This window comes from Symphalangus syndactylus, chromosome 2 (genome assembly GCF_028878055.3).
Source record: "Symphalangus syndactylus isolate Jambi chromosome 2, NHGRI_mSymSyn1-v2.1_pri, whole genome shotgun sequence".
NCBI classification, from domain to species: Eukaryota; Metazoa; Chordata; class Mammalia; order Primates; family Hylobatidae; genus Symphalangus; species Symphalangus syndactylus.
In genome coordinates, this window is record NC_072424.2 from 20,104,004 (window position 1) to 20,109,777 (window position 5,774).

The 5,774-nt window shown below is 36.9% G+C and overlaps 1 long non-coding RNA gene across 1 annotated transcript; it reads right to left on the reverse strand.

Moving 5' to 3' along the window:
- Positions 1–741: 741 nt before the first annotated feature.
- LOC129462578 (uncharacterized) lies at positions 742–3,257 on the reverse strand. Its single transcript, XR_008650892.2, has 3 exons — positions 3,206–3,257; positions 2,502–2,823; positions 742–1,353 (listed from the first exon to the last, which is right to left on the reverse strand). It is a non-coding gene; the product is annotated as an uncharacterized lncRNA (long non-coding RNA).
- Positions 3,258–5,774: the final 2,517 nt, after the last annotated feature.

Here is a 5,774-nt window from a genome sequence, read left to right on the forward strand (position 1 = left end):
TACTTTTTAAACAGCCATATTGAGATATAGTTGGCATACCATTATAGTTCACACATTTAATGAGCACAATTCAGTGGTTTTTAGTCTATTCACAGGGTTGTGTAATCATCACAACCATCTAATTTTAAAACATTTTTGTCACCCCCCAAAAGAACTCCTATGCCCATTAGCTGTCACTTCCCATCAGCCCTAAGCAACCACTAATCTACATATTTTTTTTGAGACAGAGTCTTGCACTGTTGCCCAGGATGGAGTGCAGTGGTGGGATCTCAGCTCACTGCAACCTCTGCCTCCTGGGTTCAAGCTATCCTCCTGCCTCAGCCTCCCTAGTAGCTGGGACTACAGGTGCACACCACCACACCCAGCTAATTCTACTTTCTATCTGCATAGATTAAGCAACATTTTAGCAACACATCTTAATTATCTCAAAGTTTTGGTGATTTCATGATCTTATTAAAACATATATTCAACATAATATTCAGGTATATAATGACATTTTTCATCTTTGTACAATTTTTATCTTTAAAATGAAGCATCTGGTTTGTCACAAATTTCAAATCCATAGTTAAATGGCAGGAGTGTTAGGTTTGCCTGTGCTGCCCTTCTGCTTGGTTGGTACTTTAAAAGCTTTACATTTGCACCTACAAAAATGCAGAAATGTTAAGTTAGAAATATAGTGAATATTTGAATGGTTAGCATGAAACATATAGCAGAATAGCTGAGACAACTGTATCGTCCTTCCTTTTTATTCTTCAGTTTCTTCTCCCTGCCTCCCAATACATAAACACACACACAGACACATACATACTCACACACTCACATTCACACACACATACACACACACACACACACACAGTAGTCAAGGTCACATTTAGTGAGCAGAATTTATCCAGTGATAACAAGAAGTAGCAATACATGTCTAGTATTGATATATTATTATGCAGACTGTAAAAATAACATGTGTTGTGTATTTTGATTACATACACATATGGCTTGTTTTTAAATCACAGTGGGAGTTACAGAACATTCTCCAGAGGTTATAAGTGCTAAAGCAGAAAGCAAAACTATATAAAATAGTATTCTAGATAGATGTTTGATTCTACTGATTTTACTCATGGCATTATCAGAAAACTTGGAGATCATTCATCTAGTTAATCATTTGTTCCACACATATTTATTGATTAATGACAACATAAAGGGCATAGTGCAAAACCCAATAACAATAAACAGCTAGAATTCAGCTTCCTTGGGAACTGTTGTCCAACTTCAGCACATAAAAGAGTGGCCTTTCTTCTCACAAGGAAAGAGCTCAATGAATCATGAATCTTTTCCTTTTTGTTGAAAAACCACAGCCTATATTTTGCAGGAAAATTCAACATAATTGGTATATACCTATCTTTTTAGGTGAATTAGGCCTTAACTGACAGATAACCCACTTTGTTCTAAAATTCAACAAACTCTAGGAAAATCTTATTCCACACAATCTTTTGAATATGTCATTTGCCATTTATATTTGATGGCCTTAAGAAAAAAACTTATAAAAAGGTATTAATGCAAGTAGATAATAAAGCTGCATTCTATAAATCTATAGCAGCTTACAGTAATCATTAAAGCATGCAAAAGCCTTTCATCTATTCAAAAATATGCAGTGCACAGAATGTCTGCTAAGGTGCATGACAAGTCACAGTTAAATATATATTAATAAATGAATTAGCTTCATAAATAATAGCCATAATGACATTTTAGGAGACAATAAGTCTGAGGATTGTCAGAAAACGGTTGATGTATGAGCTTCACGTCTCAGTGATTCTTCAAAATGAATAGGCTTTGCGAGATCGTTCAGACCCGCGACCAGCCTATTTCCTTGAATAATTTACTTGTTGTCAATTTGTACAGCCACATTACACATGCAAATTGTGCTGCCTGTGCAAACACCACTTGGAGATGATAAAAACAAATTTACGAAGGCTATAGAAGAAGGATTTATTTCACTTTCTCACCCAGGTCAAGCAATACATGTATCTGACGATTGTGTGTACCCAATTTTGTTGTAATTATATCAGCAAATTATTCCTTATAATCTTATTATTTTTAGCAGTCTCCTTGTGCTTGGGATAATTAGCTTTCTTCACTCAGTGTAAAAACAATTCAACTTGCCAGCCAGGTAGGGCATAGCTCCATTATCTGTTTTGGGTTTAAATTTATTCCCTATATTCTTGGACACTTTGTGTAAATTAAAAATTTCATAGTCCCTAATACTGTACACGCTGTTCATTCAGTGATGAATTAAGGCCCCTAAACCTCTCCGTTTGCTATTAGATATCTCACCCACTTTATATGTTAATCTGTGCTAATGAATTCCACAACCCCTAGCCACAGTGAGATGACTAAAATTATTACCACTTACAGAGATATGCCTTTTTCATTTAAAGTTCAATTCAAATTGCTCGCATAAACAGTCTGCCACACAAAGATACCTCCTATAAAGGAGAGTTACTTACCTATAAGTAGAGTTCTCTGAAGGTAGTATTATCTTTGGATGCACATTCCTGGGTCACGTGCCCTCAGGTCTGTGGCACCAGGGGAGAGAATTCATCGCTGATGGGCAGGTCTTTCCTTCCTTGGGGCCCTTCATTAGCTCTGTGGCCTGTATTCCTGAGGGTTATTTGTGCCACACCCCTTTACCCAAGCAATCCTGTCCTTAGCACAACAGACCCCAAGGAAATAGTGGGGTAACAGAACCACCTAATGAGAATTGTAGGACTGGTTACCATCAACGATGGCTGATGAGCCAGAAGCGACCTCCATCTTTATAGAAGTTACCTGTAAAATAAAGCGCCCAGTAACTAAAAAAAAAAAAAAAAAAAAAAAAAAAAAAATCTAGTTTTTTTTTTTACATATAATATATAATTTAAAATCTATTTTTTTTTTACTTTTTGCAGAAGTAGCATTTTCATTATGGAAATAATACATTCTCATCATGGAATTCTCATAATAGAAAATATAGATAAACAAAAAGAATAAAAATCACACATCCCCACCAATGGTCCCACCACCCAGTGACAGGCACAACTGGTTTCTGGTATCTATTTTTACAGACTAGTTTTCTACTTAGATACTCTCTTAAGATGACAACAAAATCATTAGTCTTATCAGGTCCCTCTTCAACCCACTCCAACCAGAGTTTCTAGGACACAGTGCCTACCTCATTTGTCCCTTTGTCTTCCACTTAACTCATTTTAAGAGTGTTGTTTGCTTTCTTTCTCTAAAGTTGAGTGATTCCCAGAGTTTGGGAGCCCTTTGCTCCTTCCACCTGTCTTTCCTCAACAGAACATCCAAGCAAGTTCTCATCCTGCTTTAGCCCTAATTTACTCTCTGTAATTACCACCTTCCGAAATAACCTTCCAGAAATGATGCAGTAAGACACAGAGTGTAAGGCACAGTCTGAGGTCAGCCCTTGGGCCAGACCTCATTGTACCTTGTATACCTGGATTGTCTCAGAGGTACTGCCCTTTTATTGCTGCCTCTGCATTTGATCCTCACAACTGCTGTGCAAGCTGGCAGAGCAGGTGCTGTTATTCCTGTTTTGCAGGTGAACATCTAAAGTCTGGGAGGTTAAGTAACTTGCCTGGGAGAAAAGAATTAGTACCCAGGTCTTTGCAACTCCTGAACACAGGACTCTCCATTTTAATTATTGCTCTTAATTGTTGCTTATGATTTTGGAACTTAGGGCAGTTGGTATGTTTTCAGTATTTCTCCTTAGAGATGGAGTATTTCTGAAGGTAAATCTTTGGAAATCTTTTTGGTTAGGGATTCAGAGCTTCATACATTATTTTATTTTGAGGTTCCTTAATAATTTATTATCTTGAGAAGTCTATTTACATAAAGCAAATATTTTGCTTTAGGAGAGTTTATAATAGTCTACCTTTTACAGGATTTCCTGCTTAAAAGTCAAAGCAACTTCTTGGGAATAGGAGTTTTCCAGTCTATGGTTAAGAAAATACTCACGGATTAACTTAATTCATTATCACACCTGGATGTAGTATGATCAGGGCCCGGCCTGCGTCCTTCCCACTCTGCGCTTGTCTTTTTGCCACAGGGTCACTTATGGCATTACACACTCATGCAGTTAAGATGGCAAATCCCGTGTGATATATAGTATGGGAATCACATCAACTTAGAGGAACATTTAGTACATTGTTTGAAAATGTGAAGCCGTCACATGGATGATAGATTGAGCAGCCTACAATTAATCTGAGTTAATATCTGGCAGAGCCAGATGGATAGCTCTTAACATCTAATCTCACGCAAAGTGCTTTATGTTCTTCATAAATAAAGAATAATAAAAACAAATATACTTGAATTCAGCATCTTCTCTGGCACACAGTGTGTTCACCTAATTGTCTTACCTCCATTTGTGAATTGCAAATGTGAGTTTGGTTGCAGCAAGGCCAAGCCCAGAAAAACGTGAAGTAGGCGAGGGTGGCTTTCTGCGTCTCAACCATCCTCAGTAATTCCTTTCTTCCTCCTCCCAGCGTGCCCCAGCCCCTTCTTCTTGGGTGCCTTTGGCCTGCTAGTTCTCCTCTCATTAAAACTACCTCCCCTGAACCCAGATGGTCATTCAGTTTCACTGCAGTGCAGTTGGATAATGAAGTTTATTGTGTTCTCGCCCCCAGGATTATTTTTGTTGCAATAGGGGAAAACCTTGGAGAAGATATTTAGGGACCAGGAAGATGTTCCCAGTGACCATCAAATGATGTTATTTGGCTCAAAGTTCTCAATTGTTATGCACATCTTGGTTGTAGAACTGTTGAATGCCATGTGGAAGATCTGGGTACCTTTTTTTGGTTTACTCATATACGAGATGGGGATAACAAGAAACCTCCCTCCTATGACTGTTGTGAGAATTCAATTAGTCAGTGTATGTAAAAGCACTTGGAATAGTTTGGCAGTTAGGAAGGACTCAGTTCGTTTTTAGATATTCTTCCATCCTCGCCCTTCTGTTCTTTCCTGGGGGAGGCAATGAGGTATAGGAGAAAGCATATGGGCTTTGGAGTTAGGTGATCCTAGGCTCAGATCTAAACTCTGCCATTCACTAGCTATGCGATCACAAGCACATAACCTTTTCTGAACTTTAATTTCCTTTAGTTTAATTTAGGGATAATCAGAGTATTACACACGGTTGTCACGAAAATTAAGTGAGATAATGTGTATGTTATGCTTAGCATGGTGTTTTGTACCTAGCAGACACACATTAGTGAATTATTATTCATGCTAATAAATGCAAAAGACATAAATACATTGAAGTTCACCAGCACGATTTTTAAGCTGTTTTCTCTTGTAGTTACTTAACTATGAATGTCAGCTTGTTTGCATTTAGTAAGAGTTTCCAGGCTTATGAACCAAAGGTATTTCCTTTCTGTGAATATTTCCCCACTATCCAAAACAAACAAATTAAAAAATCCAATAGTATATCTGGATAAAACATTTTAATGAAGTACTAAGGAGGTGTTAATAAGTGGATTGTTGCTATAAAAGAGATGTAATATATGGGAACACATGAAGTATATGTTAAGAAGACCTCAATGAACAAGAAAAGTAAAAAAAAAAAAAAAGAAAATATAAAAATTCTGTTAAGCAAAATTATGGAGAAAGGTCTTTGAGTTTTAATTGAAAAAATTAGCAAACATTGAAAATTATTTCTTTTTGCAGCATCTTTCAAGTCCTATTACCAGTTAAAATAGTTTATGATTATTTCAAAATATACTTTAAAT